Below are 24878 nucleotides of genomic sequence, written 5' to 3'. Positions count from 1 at the left end.
GGAGGGAGTTGTGTTAGAGCAATGCCATGCTTCCTTTTGCATGCATCTCATAGCTACATCAAAACCCTTCATCTGTGGCTCACACTGACTGCATTCGGATTGTCACTATAATTGTTTTTACCCCGTGTCCTGTTGCAAGCCATATTGTAATGCATGTGAAAAGCTGTGGATGGCTTAGTGCCTAGAACAAATTCTCTTTTAGCATTGACAAATACTGACCTTCTCTTGAGGCGTTTTGTACATGACCAGCACTTTGTTAGCATGAGTCATTATCCACAAGTTGAGGAATGTGTGCCCATACTTAGAGAGCAGAGTGTGTTTGAGGTTAGAAGTTATTGCAAGAAGTATATAGTGTTTTGAGGCTTCTTTGTGCCTGTCATTTCCCAGAAATTCCTTTTTGTTGTTGTTGTTTTATTTTAGTCAAACTTTTACTTGAACATAAGATTTATTTCTCAGAGTTGAAGCAAGTGTATTTTAGACATAATATGATTTAGCTATGATGTGTAGAGTACAAGGTAAAGGTTTGACCTTCTAAACCTGCTGAATTTGAACAACATTTGGAATAAATTTTCTTAAAGCATCTAATTTATAAGGCATATATGTGAGCTGCTGCACTGAGGGCATTCAGTGTCTCTTTCTCCAGGAATGTGCTTTTGCTGGCTGGGACAGGGGGCAGGCAGCAACTGACATTAAAAATGTGCATCATTATTTTAAAATATGATGTGCAATTAACTAGTAGGCAGCCCACTTTTTTTGCCAGAAGACATGAAAAAACAACATTTATTATATGAATAATGCGTTTTTCTGTTTTTATATACAATATGCCATTTCTTGTCTTCATATACATGAAGTATAATATGCAGTTAGTACATTCTGAAATAAGAGACATCAGTTAATCTTGGAGATTAGGTTCAAGTCCTTTTGAAGTGAGTTTTACAGGGTTTTAATGTTTTCCTTTTTCTTTTACTCTGAAAAAAGAACAAAGTAAAATTGAATGCAAAAAATTAGACCTTTGATTTGGGTGGAAAGGAGTAATAAAAGGTTAAGTACTCTCTGTTGTAAACATGGAAATTATAATTGGGCAGGGTTTGTTTAACCAGCTGTGACCTACTAACTTTTGCGCAAGATTGATAAGCACGAACTGTACCTGAGGAAACCAGATCCTTTTCAGAGTGAGATGGGTATTTACAGTCCCCATTTCCTCTGCTTTACATCACAACCAGTAAATGATACCAGCAGAGTGAGAGCAAGAAGGGTGAACAGGGTTTACTCCCAGGGCAGAAGTGCATACGCTGTCCAGATGTGTGTCATCTTCACTGATTCTGGTGGTCTAGGACTGTGAGCTGCCTGTCACAGATGCTGTTCTTCTCCACCTCACTGCAGGACACTAAGGGTGACTTCTCTGTAGCCATGTTTGAAGAGGAGTCCAAACATTTTGTCACTCTCCTGTGATGTGGTATGTGACTTCTTCAGAGAGAAAAGAACATCCCACTGCATCTAGATCAGCCCAGAAACAGATGAAAGATTTGCAGTGCCATTTCCCAAGAAACAGCTAATCCCAAATAGAACTGATTTTCTACATTATGTGAAAAAAAACCCAAAACCGAACTCTACCCCCCCACCCCAAACATGCTTTGTCATGCTCACAGAGTGACTAGTACTTCTGAAACATGGTTAAGAACCTTGACCTAGTTTCATATGCCAAATCTGGGGACAAAGAAAAAGTCTGGGAGAAGGAAAGAACAGGATGGCAGCACTGCACTAAACTCACAGTCCTACATTGTCCTCTTTCACTCTGCTTCCAACATCTACTTTTAAGACAGCAGTTGCTGCGGGAGTCCTTTACTGTCTTCTGTAAGGTAACATTTCTGCTGCACCCAGTGTTTCTGCCTTTTACTCAGAGACACTGCTAGGGCTTAGGTAAGCCAGTAAGGGTGGATGCAGACTACTATATACAGCTTTTCCTTCATCCTGCTGCAGCTCAACTCTGTGTAACTTTAAGACAGCAAAATCAGGAAAGTAAGAGAATTCACTTGACAAAATGCAGGTTTTGACAACATCAGCACCTCCCCTGAGATCCTGGGGAGAGAAAGAGGGACTTCCAGGACACAAAACATCTCATCCAAACCCAAGAGTCTGAAACAAGTCATGCCTTTGAAGCACCTCTTGATGATCAGGGGAGTCTTCTCAGATACAGGTGACTACAGTGAGATGGGCTATTCTCAAACAGTTCCCATTACCATTAATTAATTATAGTTTTACGGAAATGCATATATATGTATATTTTCAGAAAGATTTACATTATAACCAGAGTGAGTAGGCGGTAGTTCCTTCCTTCCTTCCTTGCTTCCTTCCCTCCCTCCCTCCCTCCCTCCCTCCCTCCCTCCTTCCTAGCTGCAGATCCTTATCAGAGGGAAGAAGGGAGAGAGGGGCAGGAAAGGCAGGGCCTGCTCACCCCAGAAGCACCTGGCAACCACAAATGCATGTAGTAAGAACAGTTCAGAACATAAGAAAGCAATTGAATTAACTTCTGCTATAGCCCTCCAAATGCAGGCAAGCTGAAAACTAAATTTCTGCTTTTATTATAACTAATTGGCAGTTGCTGTCTACAAGATGCTTCTTGGCTTTGGTTAAACAAAACCAGAAAATGAAACATTAACTGGTGATAACTGATAAAGCAGGAATGAAAAGAGACCAGAGGATTGGAAAGGGCAGGAGCAATTCTTAATTAAAGCCTTTTCTCCAGAAACTTCCTTTCTGGCATGAATGCCAGTTTCTGTGGCAGCCTGTGCAGGGCAGGTTGATGCAGAAGCAACAGATGTGCTGCAGTGGTCCCCATGCTGCAGGGGTCCCCAGTTCACAGGCTGCAGAGGCCCCATGCTGCAGGGGTCCCTGAAACCCATACTGAAGCCAGTTCCTGCATCCCCGTACTGCATACTGCTCTCTGGGCACCCTTATATCTGCCTCCCTCCAGTAGGTGAGGTATTGCTCTCGACTTCCTTTGTATCTAAAGTACAGAAAAGCAGCATATCAAGTGATAGGAAAGTGAGTGTGGCTGATGGAGAGACACAGGTAAATGTCAAAGCACAGGAGGAGAACAGGCAACTTAAGAAAATTCAGTGCTATTAAAGAAATAAAAGGGCATTCATTTGTATACATACATTTTCTAGGATGTGTCAGTTTCTTGGATGTTTCATTTTAAAGTGTAAAAGGACAATATGTAACTGCTTATAAGTTAATACATTGACTTCCTTGAAGAAGTGTAATAGTAGAACTCTACAAAGTATTATAAGGTACTGAAATATTTTCTTGCTGTCAACAAATTATAAGTTCAAGAGGCACAAACCAGTATCTGATCAGGGTGCACAGCATTAGGATTTGCAGATCTCTGTCTTGATTATCCCAGCAGAGTAAATGGTCTGAAATGTCTTCTTTGTCACAAGATGGATCCTCCTGAAATGCACCAAGGCTTTATTCCTTACTCAAATCCTTGTGACTCCAAGAGTAGCAGGAAGTGCATGGTATGAACTGCAGGTGGATAAATTCAGGCCCTTGGTGCAAATAAATCATGTTTGATTCAGTCCTTGCTGATAAACTAGGATGGCTGTCAGGAGTTACTATGACAAGCCACCACTCTTGGTCCTTGCTCCCAATGAGTTCAGGGCAGGACACTGAGACCCTTGAACCCGCAGACTGAAACCATCTGGGGTGGGGACAGCACGAGCTCAAAACTTGTCTACTAAAATAATCTGCTCTAGGGTTACTACTATCTTTTACTTTACTTTTTACTTTTTCTTTTGTCCAGAAAAAACTCCTTCTAAATCTAAGAGTAAATGTGCTATGAATGGCCTGTGTACAACTTTTTATGAGACTACATAAAATATTATAAAGCTTAAAAGCTTCTCAGGGCAGTCTGAGACAGGGGTACAAAATGCAGCAGCTTAGACAATACCCAACAAAACTAGGCAGATAAAAGAAGGAAAACAGCCTGTACAATAAGCCTGTGACAGAGTTACTTTCCAGCAACTATAAGCCAGATAAGAGCTACCCTAAACTGGTGTAGCTCCACATGCCTGCAACTGATGTGTAGTCAAACAGCAGGGGAGGGCTAATGAGCCCCTTCTCAACATTTATCGTTCACTAGGCTTTTAACTACAGCTTCCAGCCTAGACAAAAGCCTCTGCCTGAGTCTTAACCCGTGTTTTCCTGTGTTTCCTGCTAAGCCTCTCTTTTGCTGGGGAACAAGATGACCAATAGCAAAAACAGTGTGCTGGGGGACTGATTTCTAAACCCATCTGTCTGCTTTTGCTAACAGAGTCACACAGGGAGTCAGCAGAAGTGCATGGCTTGCTAGACACAAGTTTTGAGAAAGGAGATCCTTGTGACATGGTCAAAAAATTGTGCTTTCTAAAAGGAGCCGTTGATACAGGATCATCTCCTAAGCTATTGTATGCTCTTTCTTTCCTTTCCTAACTTCCAACAAGTCACATGTCTGCAGCTTATTAACAGGTTTCATTTAAATCTTAAGTAAATAAAATTTAAAGGGTAAACAGCCCTCACTACCTAAGCTTAATCATTAAAGAAGTGGATTTACATGCTGAAAATGAGATTATCTGTTTGCTTTTACCTTATACATATTGCTGGGATTAGAAGCAAGAGCATTTTCTAAACTTTATCTGTATGCTGGCTTTTGTAGGAGACTCTGTGCACATTCTCTATCCACCAAAAATTTCCTGAAGACTGGCAGAACACATAGCTCAAGGCACTTTCAGACTATCATTCCCTTTACAGACATGTATTTACCTTAGCAATACGCACTGACTGAGGACTTTGGCCTGCAGGAACACTTTTGCAAACATAATGCAAACCTGGCATAGCTGCAGGGTTTTTCTTCAGTCCTTGCTCCTCTTTTTTTTTTTTTTTTCCTTGAGATAGTCCAATTATGAGGTACTTGTTTCTGATAACAGGGATGTCATCTAAGATGCTTCTTAGGCTGTAGTAGTGCAATTTCTCAGGGCATACGGGGACATACAGTGACACAGCCTATAAAAAGTAAAATTTAAATATGTAATTTTGTGCAGGGCATCATCAACCCAGATAAGCTCTATCTTTATTGAACTTTTTTCTATATGGACATTCTTGGCAGCTTCTACAGCCAGATTTACAAGCTGTGCTTCCTCTGTGCTGTGATGACCAGCAGGATAAAAATTGTGAAGCTGGGATTTAAGAACTAAGATAAAATTTTTATTTAACATTTTTCATCTCACAGGTGTCATTATAATGCTTTAGAAAAATCCACAAATTAATGTAGTAGCCACTTTGTGGTAGCTGCTGATACTTAACTTACAATAAGGCAGCAGAAGCAGGAAGTGAGACGATGAGTTAATTGCAGAACTGGGGATTTGACAGTGTGACCCTGAGTCAGATTTCATAATCACTGAGCTGTGCTGAAACTCTACTCCAACCTCGGGCTGCAAGCTGCCTCCAAACCCTCAGTGTGGCCTTAGCCACCCACTGTTACCTGGGTTACAGGCAGTCTGCACCCACAGTGTGACACAAACCCACACCATTTGCAAAACAAGGCTTCCCGGAACAGCTGTCGGGCTCACAGCTCTCTCCTTGCCAAGGTGTTTCCCAAGGCTGCTCGGATGCACCTTTCTGTTCCTGGGCATATGAAATGGCAGATCTGGATACTGCCCCATGCCATGTTCTTGCCCAGCCTTTTGACAGAGTGGAACATTCACTTCTAGGTGGCTTCACAACAGACTACACACCCATACAAAGGACACACATAAACTAGGCTATGGGGTTATGCCAAGTGTGGTCTGTTTCTTAGTGAAAATAGACTAAAAAAGCCTATTTCTTTCTTTCTTCTTTATTGGCATTTGTGCTCAATCCCAAATACTGTAAGCAAGAGAAAGGTTTCAGACATATAAACTTATCTGGGAACAAAAACAATAAAATACTGAACATTTATATATGAACACAGAGTTTAAAAAAAATCAAGTCCAACTCTGTTTGAACTTGTTTTCTCACAAATTATTTTACAAGCTATATAGAATTCACAGGATAACACATCCCATTCATTCATTTCTGATCTGCTGCACATTATTTCCACTACAATTTATCACTCATATCAATGTTCTTTATCTGGTATTTCTGCTGAAGTACCAAAAAAGTGCTGGTGTTGTTGTTTAGCATCCCACCATCAATCCTTTCTCCTCATAAAGAGACCAAGGGGCTCTACTATTTCCTACTCATCAGCATGGCTTGTACTACCTATAATGTTACCTCATTAAACTGCTGAAATCAGCTTACAGGAATATTAATAATATTCTGAATAAAGAGTCTGTAAGCTCATACTATCCACATGAAAAAGATGACCTCAGAACAACAGTTAGGTTTAAACTGTGATGTAGTTATATGGAAATGGCTACACTAGGTCTATATTAAACACTTATTAGACCTACAGTAAACATCTATATCAAATATACTTACTTACGGCATCATGCAACAATCATTCTTCTTTTGAGTTTCAGAACTTTACAAAGAGACAATGTTTTCTTCTTAGCATCATGTAGAACTTACATGCACTCTGAATCTAGCAAAGACAAAACACTTGTAACATTTTCTATTAATATAATTTTTAAAACCCCTCTAAATTATGTACAGTATTACAAACATCTGAACTATGAAATTCCAAAGCCTTAAGGAGGTTAAACATTAAAAAAAACACATTTCAACTAGTATGCCAGGCCATGTAGACAGCTAAGTCAGTCTTGTAAGTAAATTCAGAATTATTTTATTAAAGTCTGGTTCACACCAGTTTTGTTCACAAATGCTGTAATATTTCCCCAAAAGAGCCTGCAGCTTGCAGATGTTTCCTTGTACACTCACAAAGCTTACTGAGCTGGCAAGAACCATAGGAGGACATTAAACAAAATAATTTAGGCTGGCTACTTTAAAAACAGAATAGGAATTAGGGGGTTGTATAGAAGAAGTTTGATTTCATTACCAGAATCACAAGCAGTTTAATACAGAATCTATGTTCTCACCTTTAGACACTGGATAAATAGGTATTTGCAAAAGAAAATCTATAGTCATAATGTATGTTTACATTTATTATTTTTAATAACTAACACATCCTCTTCTAAAATTAAAATATTTATAGAAATATTTATTAGAGGAGCCTTTCTCACAAAGTATCCTTCTTTAGCTAGGACCACTGTTGGACACTTCATATGCAGAAGCCCAGAGCAGTTCTGCAGCCATCAACAGAGCTACAGCCAGAATTTATGTTCATACGTAGGCTGGAAATAGTTTAGGGGCAATGTCCATTGGCATCCACAACCTTAATCAGCCCTGTGCTTGGGGACTGTTGTTTTCCATACCCCTCTCCATCACAAGTCTTGCAGCAGTGCCCATGGGAGCCCATGGGGAGACTGTGCAGCAGAAGGTACCAGGCCAGTGCCTAGACACCCTGGCCACATCCCAGCCTTCTCCCCTCTGCTGGAGTTTCCACACCTGCCACTTGCTTACCCTTCTCCTCAAAGTAACCACTGAGAAAGTACAAACACTAACTAAAAGCTGTCACTTCACCTACGTGCCAAAACCCAACAAAATCACTTGGGAACATCCTGATGTACTTACAGGACTTTGCAACCTGCTGCCCAGTGCTTCTCTCTTTTGAGTGAAAAGGTTCAGCATCCTATCTTGGGGTTCCCATTTGAGCAGCTGAGGGAAAATGAAAGCCTCTGGAAGCCCAAAGAGGGAAGAAAAGCATGGGAACTGAGAAGAGTCACCTTTTGAAAGGTGAACTGATGACCTATTTCTGAATGACTCAACTTCTTCAGATAACTTTTCCAACAACATGCATTTTACTGATTCCTTATATGTAACAGGTATAAATACACAGGGCCTTGTGGATCAGCTATGAGATGAGTTCTGGAGAAAGTTACACAGTTTTACGTATTTTTAATTTCAGTGCAAGCGAAATATATTGTGAAAGAAATACTGACAAAAAAACCCCAAACAAATAAACAAAAAACCTCTTGATACTGGCATTAAAATAGTAATAAGAATCACAAGACTGTCAACTAGACACCCTTAAAAGTCCTTTTATTTTTATCTTCAAACCGGGCTGTTCAATTAGCACACAGTGTTCTGTGCTCAACTTCCAGCTAATCAGCACTGAATAATATAAAAAAATATATATCTATGTCTTGCCAGTACCTTGTTAGTACACAGTACCCCATGTAAAAGCCAGGGAGTAGTAAGGGGGCATAAAACTATTGAGACCAAGCTCTGTTCTACAGGAGGAGAAAATCATATTTAATGGCCTTATCCTGGCCCACTTATTATTTGTAAAAATTTTGCAGTGTTTTCAATTCTAAACTAGATGATATTTAGAAACTCCTGAGAGGTATCTGGATTTTCTCCTTTAGTTAACTGAAGGTTTTCTCTGTGGGTTTTAATGTGAAACTAGAGTTATACAGAACCATAAAATGGCTTTGGTTGGAAGGGCCCTTAGAGGTCACATCCTACCATGGGGAGGAACACTTTCCACTAAATAGGGTTGTCCAAAGCCCCATAAACCTGTTCTTGAATGCCATCAAAACAGCCAATCCTTTATTTCACTCCCAGAATTTCCAAATTTCTTTCTTTTGCTGAGCTGCTCTGACCTGTTAGACTCAACATGTCATTCCTAAAATACAATGAACATCAATTCTGTGCTTGCTGTCATTAAGACTGGCAGCTCTTCCTACTAAATCATTGCAGATTTGCAATTCTGTGTGTTTCTGTTTACTCTAGTTTTATGCTATAATAATTCACTGGGATCATCAAAAGTCACAGTAGAAAAATATTTCTCATTGAGCATGTGCGTAATGAAGCTGTAGCAGCAGCAGACTTAGAGGCAGTACCTTATTTATAAATCAGACAACATTCTCAACTTTCAATCAGCTGAAAATAAAATATGAATGTTACAGAGTCACATTTTTCAAATACGTACAAATAATTGTTTCTCTAGATTACTTGTCTGGAAAATCAGTTTGCCCCTCCACAAACAAAAAATCTGCACTTATCCCCTCACAACTCCTATGTAAGTCCCATTGGCTCTTGGTATGAAGGAGCCTCAGCAAATTTTGCATATTTATATAAAAATAATCCTAATTTTCAAATAGGAACAAGTGGTAGTTTTCCAAATATTTTAAGTCATATTTCAAAAGTGTCACAGGCACTTTGAAGTCAAGGAGTACTAAAAAGGCACACTAATTCCACTGCAGATCAAGGAGAATTATTGTTGTATGTGTAGCAGGAAAGGGAAAGATGATCAAAGAGGGGGAAAAAGCCATGTTTTTGAGGACTGACTTCCTTCTCTTAACTAAGTACTAACTTGACTTGGATAAGTGGCAGCTTGCAGATAGGTCTACCAAAGAACGCTTTAGCGCTGTTGTAGGAAATTGATTTATTGCCCAGAGAACAACTCTTCTGAGCACAAGGAATATGAAACTTTTTAAAAATCAGTGGTCAGCAATTGCCTTGGAAGGAAATGGGCAGACATGAGCTGTGTCTTCCTGAGAAATTCAGCCTATAAACAAAGGCAATATAGTAAATCTGGGCACTGCGATTTCAAATACAGGGAATTTCATCATTCTGAAAGTCCTAGGCTGCTATCAAACAGACTGGTCTGCACGAGGACTTATTGCTCAGTGAGTCTGCCCTTCATGGCACAGTCCCTGTGTCTTGGCTATCAACTAGCCAGGCCATGGCAGAGCAGACAGCTCCCTTGGCATCACACAAACAGCTTTCCTTCACACAGGCTGAAGGGAATCACCATGAACCTTGGCCTATTTTGGGTGGCCAACCATGCCACTCACAGCACCACTGGGTCCCTCAGTGCTGACACAGATTGTGACATCCTGAGTACATCTCCTATTCCTATGTAAGATTGGTTCCATTTTTACATATTGCTCTGGAATAACAGATGATCATCTTATCACTGCCTCTGTTGGTTGTATTGATTGCCTCCAGTGTGTGAGTTTGATAAGTTAGCTAATACCCACTGACGGTAAATCAGCAAAAACTGATTCAGAATGGATGCAACAGCCCCTAAATGATTTACAGAGGAGAGGAGACATCTGAAAATGAAAAAGAGAGTTACTGCCAATCTGTGGCAAAGAAACCATTATGCATTTAGACAGTAAGAGAGCTCCATATGTTTGGAAGATCAATTCTTTTCAACTGGTTGTTCAGTTCCCCTTGAAGACTTCAGTGTTGCAGGATCTGATTAGAAATAAAGATACGTCTTGGAATGGAAACCAGTCTGTTGGATGAAGTAGACCCTGGCTGGCCCAAGGAGGCTGCACAGCTGGTCTCAATACCTGGGTGCCCACCAAGTGGCTGCAGAGTGCAGCAGCCCCCAAGGACATGGGCTGTGTGCAGCCAAAAGTTGCATTTCAGTGCTGTGAAGGCTCCTGCTCAGCAGCAAGCAGGCAGCTTTGACCACGCAGCACTAGGCTTTTTTCTGGGGGATTGTCAGGGTATCAATGTGTTTGAGCAAGTGTATCTCATCCCTACAGTGCAGTTTCCCTGTCCTGGTTGTGCTGGGACACCATGTAGTGGTGGAACAAGTCTGTTCTGGCACAGTTGACAGTCTCTGGGAGAAATATGGACCCTAGGACTTTCTTTACAATCATCTCCATTGTAAGGAAAGACAGTGTGTAGGATGCTGCTCTAGAAACAGCAATTCATGCTCAGATGCTTGCAAGTCACAGCTGCAGTGCATGTGATGTCTTTCCCTTCCCTCCTTACACTACAGCTATGAGTGACACAAAATGAGACAATAGAGTGCTACGATAACATCTATTTTTCATTTTTAAACTCAGAAAAAATCTAGTGGTGTGTCACAGGAAACGGTTTAGCCTCATTCCCTTAGCTGGTTCATCTCCAACAGCTTTTGAACCCTCTGACTAATTTTAAATACATTTGACATAAGAACAGAGATCTCAAGGGTAAAAAGTTCCTTCCAGTTTTGCAAAATCAGCATTCAGCTAGTGAGGAGGACTCCCTGCTCAGGGAAAAGCAGGGAGAGTTTGAACCCTGGCTGTTTTGTTTGGCTTGCTCAGCTCTCAGGAGGCAGCAGCCAGCTGGGTTCCCAGCATCACAGCCAGGCAGTCAGCACGTGCACAGCTACAAACCTGCTGCAAAACACAGTGTTTCTTGCCTGGCTAGACAGCAAACCACAGGCATTTCCTATACTCAGGAACAGGCTGAGGATACTCCCTGGTGGTGAGGGATTGAGTACAGGGTGCATCAGGGGAGACAGAAGAAGTGTACTAAGGAACATGGAAAGACATGTCAATATAAGCACAGAGAAGGCACAACAAGCCCCAAAGAATCTCTCTTTGCTTATGAATTCAATATTGCACATGAGATCACTCACCACTGTAAGGCAGCTGTCTCTGGAAGAGACTCTGGAAGAGTAAGATAATTCTGCATAAAGCTCTACAAAACTTAGCATGTATAAAGCAAGGGCAGCTCCTGAACACCATATATTAAATACAGGATGTTAAAAAAAAAAAGAAAAAGGAAAGCCATGTATGAGGAAAAACAATGCTGGTAACCTTAGGAGGTAGCTTTTTGAACCAACTTTATGGCATCAGGATGGCATGGATGTTTCCCATTGTGAATAGCACTGACCATACTTCTCATTTTGGAAGACAGGACAAACAAAAGTAGTGGGAATTCATGGTTTCACTATGACAGAAGAATGTATATTTCAAGGTCAGGTTGTGATTGTTAACCTTTTGCATACCACAGGCTTTAAGATTTCACCTTTTGTGCCTTTTGCATCTAATTCATCTCCAACCCCCATCAGTCCTCTCTTGTGTATTTTTAGCTATGCTTCATCGCTACCCCAGCTCATAGACTTTGAATAAATCACTGATGTAACACCATTTATTTTTTTGTCATATGGTAATACACACCCACTACAGTTCCTGCAGTCACCAGTGATGCTGTTCCAAGTATTGTACAGGACTTCCACTCAACTAATTATAAACATAATTAACAGATAGCCTCTTAGGGCTAAGTCTGACAAACCCCATTACTACTAGTGCAGTGTGAGGAAGAAAATGCTGCTAACCTTTCTGCTCAGGGTATGGGGAGGCTGGATCCAGTTACACAAGGACGCTTGCTGAATATCTGCCAAAAGGGTATTTTTCTGAATGATCTGACAGGCCAGGATAAGTTACATCTTCCTTATTCCAGATAGACACAAGAGCTAAGGAAAGGGAAAATGTGTTAGGTATTTCCCTTGCTGCTCACTTTACATAAACTGCTCTCTGTTTTGTAGTACTTCAGCAGCTTAATTAAAGAAAGGAGGAGTAAGGGAGGGCATTCTGTTATATTTGTATGAATTGTTATCATCAAAACATGACTAAATGTAGAGACTGAGGAAACATTTCATTTGTGTTTAGTGAGTTGTATGCTCAGTTCTACTTGGTAGAGCAGAATGCTAGAGACTGCAGCTAAGTGCAAAGAGGCTGGGAAAGGAATAGATACCAAATAAAACATACTTCTTCTCCCTTGGTAAATTTTTAATTACATGCCACCATGCTGCAAAGTACAGGTCATGACTTAATTGATAGCAAGAAAGAGACCTTGTGGAAAGCTTTAAAGGAGAAATGTCCATGGCCTGGCAGTCTGTGATACTGTTTTTATACACCTATACAAAGAGGAAATAAGTATGCAAAAAACACCATTGAAGACTAAAGTAATTTTCTTTCATATTTTAATACATGTGTTTTTGCTTATTCTGCAAATTAAATTATTTTCTTGCCTTATATGATCTCTTGTACAGACACTAAACTTTCCAATATGATTTTCAATTTCTTGAATGTTTATTGGTAAGTTACATGGAAAATATCTGCAATAAAAGCAAAATTATCTATCAACATGGAGTATGACAGAAAGAAGCCAAACTAAGAATAAAAGAAAATTTGTAATAAATTCAGAAACACTTTTTATTTCTTTTCCCCTTTAGATTTGGAGCAGTAATGGAATTGGTCACTCTAGTCCTTAATTTACTGATATTAGGATGATGCTTTAGTTTTCAAGAGTATTGTAAGAAAAGGAATATGTTCTCATGATGTTCTGTGGTTGACTTTAGAATGATTCATTAATGGACAAATGGAACTCCCCCAAACCGGCTTCCACTGCAAAAACCTTATATAACTTAAAACCAAAACCATATGGATACATTTGAAAAATTAACTTTCCTTCCGTAAAGAATCCATGTCTAGAAATCGACCTCCATCAGGCTCATTTCAGTGAGACACCTGCATTCAACTTAAACTATTTCTTGGCATCTGAAATGATGTGATGGATACAAAACAAACAAGTGTTGTACCTAGATAGCTGATGCTTGCTCAGGATTGCCCATTCAATTGACACAGAGAGCACTCACAAAGGACAGCCTGTTGAAAGCCTGTAATATCAAAAGGGAAAATAAAAGGAAATAGCCTACCTGTTCTTATTTAGATAGGATAGCCTTTGGCAGAGAGATTAATAACAATTATTGTAGACAAAAAACTGGGAAGAGGACTGACTGCCAGAGAGGAAGCCTAAAGAGAGAAGTAGAGCCCATACACATCATGACTATTAAAACAAAAAATTCATAACTTAAGAAACATTTATTCTAGGTGGCCGCAGTATGACACAACCCTAACATAACCTCCCTTATCTAATGAACTGTAAGAGCTGTCCATCAGCAGACAGTAAACACATGGTCTGGATACAACCACTAGCTTAGAAGACTTCTAAAGCACCAAGTATCAGAAGCTGGGCACAGTTCTGCTTTTAGTATTCCCTCCCTACAAATCCATCACTGCATTCCTTGAGATGCAAGATCACAGAAATATTGATCTGGCCTGTGATGCTTCATTTCATATAGTGTAGGAAGATGTCAGAAAGAAAGGCTTTGACTATTCGGTACAGAGTGCAAAGGAGTAAGATACTCCCTTGCTTCCTCCTAATGCTACATCAGGTGTTTTTATCAGTCAAACAATCAGGTCACAGAGAATCTATGCTGTGAGAATGAGATAAAAACACAAGGAGAACATAGAAGACATAGAAGGCAAAGAGGATAAATAGAGAACAATAAAATATATTTTAAAAGTGACTGTGTCAAACAAAATCAAAAAGAAGCAAAATTCAGACTAAAGTTGCACTGCCTAGCGCTAGTTTTCCACCATTGTCTTCAAATGATAGAAGAGGAATACTGAGAAACTGAGAACTGGGGAAACACTGAGGAACAAAGAGAAGAAATGGGAGCTGAAAGGAGCAGTACATACAATAAAAATGTGTACTTTTATCTATAAATGACCTTCAGGAATGCAGAGACAATCAAGTCATGGGAGTAATTCTGACAGGTCTGACAAAAACTGTTTTATGAGATAGAGGAATCCACAAATTAACTACATTTAACACTGCATAACAGGAAAAGAGATCACTAACATTTCTGATATTTCAGTCTGAATCTGAGCCCCTACCAGTTCACACAGTAATGAGCTGTGAACTTCATAACATCAAAAGAAGATGTAAGAACATCATCTTCAAGTACCACATTAAATAAGCTATATAGGTTTATATTAATATTTAAACTGACTTAACCATCTTCTTTAAAATGAAGATAATGTTATGCTTGCTGGTCTTACATATGCATATGAGGTCTCACTTTCTGTCATAATTTTCCACTCATTTCTCATACTATAAAATGATAATTTCCTGCTATTTCTTAGGGATTTGTAAGTAAGCCACCTTAAATGAGTACGTCCTCTTAGTCCTGTTCCCAAGAGAAATTGCAGCCAGGCATTGATCTGGACTGCCCATCTGCTTGCTCTAGATGACTTTTATAGCAATCAGTGAGTATTAATGAAATCTAATATAGAGACAGAATTTTCAAGATACTCATTTCCTTCAGGTTTCATGAAAAAAGGTAAGTGAAAAGTTTCAATATTACCTCACCCCCTATTAATTACCACAAAATACTCGTGTTTGTACATATGCATGTGTATAACTGAACTGCTCAAGCAGTAGCAGCTTAACTAGAATTTCTATTTTACTAGAAAGCTGAGTATCCAAACACGAAACAAAAACTGCCAAGAAAAGTAACCTCCTTGCTTCATGGAATATTTTGGCTGAAGTAGATCAACCTGCTTGTTAGTTTGGTCAAGAAAGTTCTGTGTGTCAGTTTTTTGTCCCAGAAGTTCTTATTTAAATGAAAAAGAGTTGTGACAGAAAATTAGATTTTCCACCAAACTAGGTTGAGTGGTCATGGCTCACATATCTTAAATATGTCTAGGTTTTCAACTGCTGAAAATAAATGCTCCTGACTTTTTTGATATAGACTCTGAATTTTTAAGAGGAAAGTTAGAGAAAGGGTTAAGACAAAAAAACTTGTGACTGAAATGTCATCTATCCTACACACCCAACTTTGCTATTGCAAGAAACCACATCCCACAAATCCTTTCCATAAATGAATCAAGCCCCACTTTAAATTTGTTAGTTTTCTACTGTTTGCTCTTTCCCTTCCAGAACTTTGTTGTCTGATTCTTAGAAATTCCCTATTAATTTCAAGATTAAATTTATTCACAGTGATTAGAACCATTTGTTCTGTTGCCAAAATTGCCCTTTAGTTTAATAGCTTTCCTCCATTCTCAGTGGTTATCTTTCTGTTGTATTTATAGAGAAAAACCTTATCTTCTCTCAGCCTTCATTTTTGCTAGGATAAACAAGATGATCTATTTCATTTGCTTTTGTAAAATGTGTCCTCTATTTCACCCCAACATGCCAGTATATCATCTTTGCCCCTATTCCAGGCTGAATTTTTCTTACCTGAACACAAATCTTCAAATTATACTTAATAATGCAGGTAAGGTCTTACCAGAACCACATATGGGCATCGATTTTTCCTCCAGCTACAAACTCATTGAATGACTCACAGTAAAAAATAATGATTTTCCTGCCCATCACATTTGCAATATGTTGGCAGTTTACAATCATCCTGTGGTTAGCTCCATACCCAGTTCTTTCTCTTCCTCTGTTGCTTCCAAGTAATAAGCCCAAAGCCCACAGGAGAATTTTCTTTTATTATGCATAACCTTAAGATTTGTGTTATTGATGCTTATCTCCTCTCTACTTCTCTAATCCTTAGAACTGTGAGTTCTTCCTGCAAGGTATTCCATTTATTTTCCGTATCAGTTTTATCTGCCAGCACTGCAATGTCCTGGATTTAATAACACCTCCTTATGTTTTCTACTGACATCATTGCTAAAAGTGTCAAGTAGTATGGAGCTGAACAAGAAGAATTTTCACCAGTAACCCGCCTCTAAGACAGCAGTTCAACATTACCCTTTGTAGTATCCCCACTACCTCAGTCCTTATCTTGTCTTCCTGTACAAATTGTCATCTCCTCCATCTGATAACTCCATAAATGACACTGACTTCCCTTGCCTATCTTATTTCATTATCATAGTAAAGATCAGGAGAGCTAGAGCAATTTTGATATTTTCCAACTTCTGGTGGCAAGCAAAACTTTTACTTCTTGTGTTCCTCTTCTTATATTGCACTATCTTTCATAAAAAGGCTGTTAAAATATTTAAGTGTGTAAAATTCAGCAGAAGAAGGCATCTTTGTGGTTTTTTGATTTGTGAATTCTGCCTGCTCCTTTTAACAGAGTTTTGGTATCTTTACTGGGAAAGAGTTTCTCCTGTCAAGATTTGAGAAGCAGCTTGGCCTTAACTTTTGGAGCTAAACCCATTTCCCAGCTCCACATTCAGGCAAACAGCTCCCACAACAAAAATGCATTTTTGAATTATCTCTGCATTTTTTCCCAACTAGAGTAGGCAGCCTATTTAAAGGAAGTAATTTTTTCCCCTACAAACCACAGCTCTCTGAAATCACCGCAGCTAAAATAGTGCTAAACTAGGTAACCATGCCTTCTCTTTTGCCATCTCCATCAGCCAATCGCAGAGTGTGACAAGGTCCAGGAGAGTGGAGAGGAAATACAGGATAAAGAACTGTTTTTTTCTGCCTTTTTCTCTTCATCTGCTTCCATCTCTAATACACAAAGACAAAGCAATTTCTAGCACCAACACAGTGTCTTCCACCAATACCTCAGCAAAAACTGCTAACAAAGGAATAATAAAAAAGGATATAGAGAAATTATTTACATATAGATAACAATGGCCTTTAAATACTTTAGGCTACCATTCCAAAATCAATTGTAAATTGTGACTGGATTTGTTTCCAAGTTGCTACCCACGCAGGGCCAGAATTTTGCCCACTCTGATCTATTCTGGCCCCTAAAAATATACTGTAATTTTGTCTTTTGCTTTGAAGGTAAAAGACACTTAATCTATAAACCTGGCTTTGCTCAAAGCTTATTTTATCCATAACAAATGTTATTTTATCTATTTTTCTTATATCTAATGTAAGATATTTACCGTTTGAATCAAAATTCAGCAGGCTTTCATCAGTATATACCTCTCTAAAGTATAAATACGCTGTAACCTGGTTCACATATTACAAGCTGAGGTCATTCCTCCTCCAAAGACTGCGCAGATCGCAGCACATGTGCCAGTGTACCTATGATGCTCCCAAAACCGGAACAGCAAACACCTATGATCTGCAGAGCTGGACCCCTTTTCTACTGATGATGGAAGCCTCCAAAAGAACAGAAACCCCAGAAAACAAAAATGATCAAAAGCTGCCGATGGGTCACATGGAGGCTGAAATTACAACAGCCCATCATCTATTGTGCTGTGGAAGTTGTGGCAGGAACAGCTCCTGGCTCTGTGTGTGGAAAGATGCTCCTTTTCTATGTCTGTCTCAGCCTGTACAACGGGGCCACCCTGCTCACAGCAGATGGCAGATGTGGCCACTGCTATAACTAAGTGGCTTCACACTTTGCTGCTTATGACCAATGAATCACAGATCATAAGAAAATGTGAACACTGCATCGCAGTTATTAGTAATAAATGTTTATATTTCAACACTAGCCATTCCCTACACTGAAAAAAAAGAGCTTGGAAAGACAGTACCCCAAAGTTCGGTGTCAGAAGCTTTGCAACTTTATTCTGTCCCCTTTTACCAGTACTTTACAATGTGCTTTTGTAACTCTGTGACTCTGGATGGGTGGGACAGGAAACTCAGCTTCACACGCTTTTTCACAGAGCTGCTACAAGGAGAACAGAATCTTTCCTTTTTACAGTGAGGACAGCAGAAGTAGCAAGCAACAACTAAACTGACTAATTGAAGAACCCCCAACCTGCTAGAGATATCCAGCATCAGTAATTTCATTCACATTAATTAGCATTTATCAAAATTATACCCAACCAAATTTGGAGTCCTAGACCAGGAAATGGTAGATATTATGGTAATAATTTGCTTCAACCATAACAATATTTGCTTTAATTTCAAGGTTTTTTTTTCTTTGCAGACTGTACACACACACAAACACAAAATCTGGAGACTTATCATGACCTCACATCAGTATTAAACATGTATATTTTCCTTCTCATTAAGCTGATTGTTTCTACTTCCTGTCACAATGAGGTCAAGAGTTCTACCTTTCTGTGGTCATTTACCAGGAAAAAATCTTGGTTTAAGGGTGGATGGAATGTATCTTCACCAATCTTAAGCAATAAATACATAAATAAATCAAGAATTACATAGCTAGAACTTAGCCAGGAAGTGTAATTGAACTAGCAAGATTACACTGGGGCATTCTACTTGGAAGAGTTATTACTAACATAAGCAAAATGGAAGTTGTGTTTTTTTGAATCCAAGCATTGTAGAAAGTTTCTGGGTTTTCCACAGTGAGCCAATTATCAACTATTAGCTGTGGTACTTATTTTCCTAGATTATCTCCTTTGTTGTCTGTTTTTGGTCCATAGATGCTGTAGAATTCCTGGTACACACACTCAAGAGCTTTGGGGATTGAGTGCACCAAACTAAGACAAGGGTGAAATTCCAGCTAAATAAATGTTCCTTAAAGTAAAAATTACAACCAACAAAAACACAGAAAGAAAAAATAGGTCTCAAATAAGGCTTTTATAAATTTTCTACATAAGAAACCTTGTGATAGGTTCATATGGAAGAATGAGCTGCAGTGCTTTAAGGCACATCAGATATCAAACACCAAATATGAAAATAGAACTGAAGCTGTAACAAATATAATTATATTGGAACACATCTAAGTAGTCTCATTTGCTAATGAAAACAGTAAATGTTTAAAATTCTCTTTTGTTAGCTGACATGCTTTATTAACCACAGTGTCACATCTACTGTGATTATGCCTGCCCAGTAGAACTGCCTGCACTTGAAAATAAACCCTCAGATAACCAACACAAAATCACAAGGTCTGTGGGGAGAGGAATATGGGCGACAGGCTCAAGCCAGAGGCAAGAATCCAGAAGGGACCTGAGGCAAGGAGCTCTTGGCTTCTGGGTGTGTATCAGTCGCTCTGTGGCTGCTCTGCATAACCCACAGTGCGGGATTGGGAACGAGGGGCAGGCCTGTACTGCAGGTGACGTGTGGGTTCTGTACGGGAAATCACAGTGCATACACATCCAGCTGGGCAGCTGTGCTCAGACGAGTAATAGGCTATGGCCAAAGGGCAGGGAGTGTTGTACCACCAGGTCAAAATACTGATGCAGCGACCCTGAGGCCAGGCTGACCTCATAATTACTTCCATTATTACTGTTTAATATTCTGTACCTATAGGAATACTAATGCCCCAGTGTACTGCAAGATGCAATTACCAAATCCATTGTCATAAAAGGGCAATGTAAAGCTGGTGGGGGAGGAATCACATTTTCTCCTTTTTCTTTTTTTTTGAGTATCTAAACAGCATGAGACTTTTTATCTGTTGCTTGATTCAACATAAGACTGCAATTTTTTCAAACAGTCTTACTTTTGAGTGTTGGATCCTAACTTTTTTACTATGGTGGCTGGATGCCAGGTGTCCATGAAGCTGCTCTATCACTCCACTCCTCAGCAGGGCAGAAGAGAGAAAATATAACAGAATTCTCATAGGGTGGGATAGGGACCAGGAGAGATTTCACTAGTTACTGTCATAGGCAAAACAGATCTGACTTGGGGAAAATAATTATATAGACATTCAAAATCAGAGTAGGATAATGAAAAAACTCCAAATCTTGAAACAACTTCCTCCCACCCCTTCCTTTTTCCTAGGGTCTACTCCATTCCTGATTATTTTACATCCCCCTAAAAGCGGGGCAAGGGGAGAGGGACTGGGAATTGCAATGAGTTCATCACATGTTGTCTTTGCCACTCCTTCCTCTTCAGTGGCAGGATTCCTCATGGTCATCCCCTGTGTGGGGTCACTCCCACAGGAGACAGTCCTCCACAAACTTCTCCAACCCAAGTCCTTTTCACAGACTGCAGTTCTTCTCAAACTGCTCCAGCATGGGTCCCCCACAAGGTCACAAGTCCTGCCAGCAAACCCATTTCAGTGTGTGCTCCTCTCTCCATGAGGCCATAGGTCCTGCTGGGAGCCTGTCCCAGCACAGGCTTCCCACAGGCTCCCAGCCTCTTTCAGGCATCCACCTGCCCTGGTGTGGGGTCCTCCAGGATCTCAGGTGGGTCTGTGCTCCACCATGGACCCCATGGGCTGCAGGGGGACATCCTGTCTCACCATGGTCTGCACCGGGGCTGTGAGGGAATCTCTGTTCTGGCACCTGGAGCACCTCCTCGCCCTCCTCCTCCACTAATCTTGGTGTCTGCAGGGCTGTTTTTTCTCACTTCTCTGTCTGGCTGTAATTGCTGTTGCACAGGTTTTTTTCTCCCTTCCCAAATCTGATATCCCAGAGGCACTACACTGTCACTGGGGGACTCAGCCTGACCAGCAGTGGGCCCCCCTTGGAGCTGCATGACATTGGCTGTCATACGTGGAAGCAAACAAGTCTCATGGATATATTCCCCTCTGGGCCTCTACATATAGCTGAGCAATAAATACAGTGACATTAGCCAACAAAATTCACATATAGCTAGAAATCAAGGCAAAAATCAATTATTCTTTATCTAAACAGAATTTAGAAAAAAATCTATACATATATATATATATATGTAAAATTTTCATGTCAATTATCTGTGTACCCACTCTAGATGAATCATACATACTAAAATTATTTCGAGTCTTTCATATTGTTTCAGAACAAAATTTGAGATCCAGTGATGCTGGCAACATTCCGTTTTTATTGCTAGCAATGTGGAAGCACTGATGGCAACAGCAGCACAACAGGAGTCTCTTGTACCAAAACCTCAACTTCTGTCTATGGACTAAAAGCCACATTACAAAAAGTATATAATTAAGCTTCTCAACCTTCAGCCTCTGAAATCAAAAAGAAATACCCTGTGACAGGATACAGAGGAAAGCTGAGGCAGATTTTTAGGCCTGAAGAAAAATGTAAGGATTAGAAATGCTCTGCTTTAATTATTAGCGCAGGAATTCCCAGCTATCTGAAATTTTTCAAAGTACACTGCAAAGTACAAACTTTGTTTATATTCTCTTTAAAGTCTCTTCTCTCTTACTCTAAACATGACTAGCTCCTTATCCACTGCATTAAAGAAAAATATTAGATGATAATTTTATTTACCTTTCATGCCTCCCAAATACTATTTCTAGTTGTCTCAAACAGTAGCAGATGGGGCTTTAGCATGACATATGAAGCTCTGCAATCTTTCCAATGTTTCATTTCTTATGATGAGGAAATGATAGCTTAGTGCTCTTGAGCTTCAGGCCTTCTATTTACAAAACATCTATGGGTTTCATTGTTAAATTACTATGAATCCACCTTAACACTGTAAATCCATGCAGGCTTTAATCAAAGTGTCCCATTAAGGATTTCACCTACTTGACCAAGATGGCTATACTGTAAATTCAACCTACTTCTTGGTTTACTATGTCCTTCAGCAGTGGGGTGAAGTTGCAAACACATACATTCATCTTTGTAGGTGTTAACATATATTGAAGCTCAAGATCAACCCCTGGATGTTTATGCATGATGTGAATCACTGCTCAAGACAAAGTGAATCTTTCCTCTGGGTCCAAAACATTCTGATAAACTCCAAAGTAAACATTAAAAAGCTGAAGAGATACTCTGAAGCACATTTAGAAATGTTTATTTGCCCAAATATTAATTATTTTTTGGGGAAAGATTTCTGAACATGGAGGTTGCTGCCTGGTGGTAGCATCATGTTTATGGTACAGGGTATTATTGAATGCTTCATGAAAAGGTTCAAGAACAGAACACAGAGTAAACTACTCATGAGAGATATTTCTTCCAAATCTTGCAAAGTTAACATTTGTTTTTTTTCTACTGAAACATGAAGATTTTTATGATATAAATTTTTCTTTTTAAAAAAAGTAACAGGCAGTGTACTTACTGCTTTAAAAACACCTGCTTCTTTTGACAACTAATCCATTTTCATATATTTGAAGAGCTCCATTTCCCTCAGCCTGAAACCTGTTGACTCTTCCAAGACTTTCCATTATCACATTTGGCAATGACTGTCACTGTTACTTTATATTTTTTGGAGAAATTCCAAATTAAATGAAGGTGTAATTAAAGTTGCACAAACACTCAAGCCCTCTTTAGGCTCCTCTACCAAGAATAGCTGTTAAGTTCTTTTTAAATAAATATTTTAATTACAAATGGCCACAGCTTAGGTCAGAAAAAGAAATATTCCAAAAACAACGTTACATATGAACTCTTGAGATGACATTGTAGTACTTTTTGGTCAAATGGTAATTAGGAGATTGAACTCATGCTCTTTCTTCTGGATATACCAGTAATGTCACTGTGCAATGATCTAGATCTGACTCTTTTGCGTTTACACTCAAGTAGAAAAGCATTCACATTACATTCTACACTGAAACCAAAGGATTCTGGGAGAGGAAGATGCAGAAAGGCTTAGGAGGTAACCCAGTTGCTGAGAATGCAGACTTCAATACTCAGTTTCTCTGATTTAGACCTGCCTGACCTGAGCTGTTTTGAGGAAGCTGAAAGAGTACTTGAGCAATAGACAGGTAGCAAGTTTTCTGTATTGGCTAAGCTAAGCTGCTGGATAAAGTGCTTTTGTTTCCTTATTCTTCTGCATGAACTCTGTCCCAGATGGAAAGAAAGCTGGCTAAAATCTCAGCTAAAAGCAAGACCTCTAGCAACAGTACGTCTGTACATTTATTCCTGCCTAGATAGCTGTGTTGTGAGAGCAATTCCAGAATATGTCCTTTGATGCTTTTGGAAGAGTATTATTGTATTGCTGCTGTAGAGGTTTCATTATTCTTTGGCTGGAGCTTTTTCTTTATAAAACAAAGCAAATTTCGTTGTACAGAAGACCCATGATAAAAATGAAAGGTAGATTCACAGAGGTAGCATGATCATACAGCAATGAAAAGTGAAGTCAGTTGGGATGAGGGCAGAAGTTTAGGCAATTATACATCCTTTCATATAGCTCTGTAACACCCATGAAAACAGGAGAATGGCCCTAGGAGATTTCTTAAAGTACATACTTTTAGTTTTAAAAGGTTTTCTATTTAAAGCCTCTCAAAGGGTACACAGGAGTTTTCATAACACCCTCTACTATTCCTATTTTGAGAACTGCTCTGTGCTGCTCCAGGACTGAGAACACAACAGTTCAAATGTGTGAAGATGACCTCAATTAGTGCCATTTCTCCCTGCTTCTGAAGTGGTTTATCTCCCCTTTCCACTTCCTGACATTCACAGCATTGTCCTTGAGACTGCTGAGTCCCCTTGACAGAAATACACTTCCAAGCTCCTTCTTACAAGTCCTCTCAACTTGTACAATCTTCATCTTTCAACACTGAAATCTTTGGGCAGAAACCCTGTATGCTTCCATGGGCCATGGTAAAATACAGCCACATCTCTGGATTTGTAGCGAGGAAGGGGAGAGTCCTCAGGATAGGCAGCTGCCCTAGTGAATAACAAAGCTACACCTTGCTTAACACATATTTTAGTGTCAGTTTGTTAGTTGTTTTTCTTAACTACGTAATAAAACATGGCACTTTTTTCTCAGATTAAATAACAATGAAAAAAACGTGTAGTAAACATAGAGTGGTATTTATAGAATATATACAGTTGATGCCTCTAGCATCCATATGTGTGCACAACAGGAAACGTTGAAAGAGAGTCTTGCACAATCCAAAGCAAACTGATCGCAAATCACAGTTATCAGACCAAAAATCATCTGTACCTGACTTTGTTTTTTCCAGGAGAGCAATTTCGCAGGTCCAGAGGTTAAGCAGTATAGCACATTGATCCACAGAGGCGTGTGCCCAGCCAAGGATTGGCTTGCTGCCACTGAATTGCTCGGAAGTTACATTGCCTAAGATGAACCAAAAAAGGAGAAAACAAGAAGATGTCAGTATCACAGGGATTTCCATATGCCTACCATCTTGTGGTAATTCGGTTTATTTATAGCACAGGGTTGTGGTTTTTGCTTGCAGAGAACCCCAGGCCAGGAAGAGATTTCAAGTTCCATAAGCTTTGGTGCACCCCAGAGTATTCTGCAAGGAAAGGAATAAGTGCGCCAGCCATTTGGTGTAGACATGTCTCTTCCATCCCTGTTTAACAAATATTTTTTATGAGGTTCAAACTCAAAAGACCCATATCAAGAAACATAAAACTAGAGAAAACACAAGAAAACTAGGAGAAGAAAGTGAAGAGAAGCTTAATTGTTCACAACATCAAATCCTCTTGGTATCATCTTCATCCCTTCATCTTCACTCTCAGATCAATGAAAAGCAACACAGACTACTCAAAGATAAATTT

General features: G+C 39.5%; 1 long non-coding RNA gene across 6 annotated transcripts; it reads right to left on the bottom strand.

The window, feature by feature from the left end:
• Positions 1-792: 792 nt before the first annotated feature.
• On the bottom strand, positions 793-24427 carry LOC130251615 (uncharacterized). 6 transcript variants are annotated; one of them, XR_008840183.1, is made up of 5 exons: positions 24301-24427; positions 6499-6601; positions 4804-5043; positions 3347-3453; positions 793-1446 (listed from the first exon to the last, which is right to left on the bottom strand). It is a non-coding gene; the product is annotated as an uncharacterized LOC130251615 (long non-coding RNA). The 6 variants fall into 6 exon arrangements; XR_008840184.1 differs by lacking the exon at positions 24301-24427 and adding an exon at positions 7651-7740; XR_008840187.1 differs by lacking the exon at positions 24301-24427 and adding an exon at positions 7651-7740 and having other exon boundaries at positions 4869-5043.
• Between the last annotated feature and the right edge of the window lie 451 nt (positions 24428-24878).

This window comes from Oenanthe melanoleuca, chromosome 3, assembly GCF_029582105.1.
Source record: "Oenanthe melanoleuca isolate GR-GAL-2019-014 chromosome 3, OMel1.0, whole genome shotgun sequence".
Classification (NCBI taxonomy): domain Eukaryota; kingdom Metazoa; phylum Chordata; class Aves; order Passeriformes; family Muscicapidae; genus Oenanthe; species Oenanthe melanoleuca.
The sequence above is the reverse complement of the archived record's forward strand: the minus strand, read 5'-3'. Positions and strand labels throughout refer to the sequence as shown.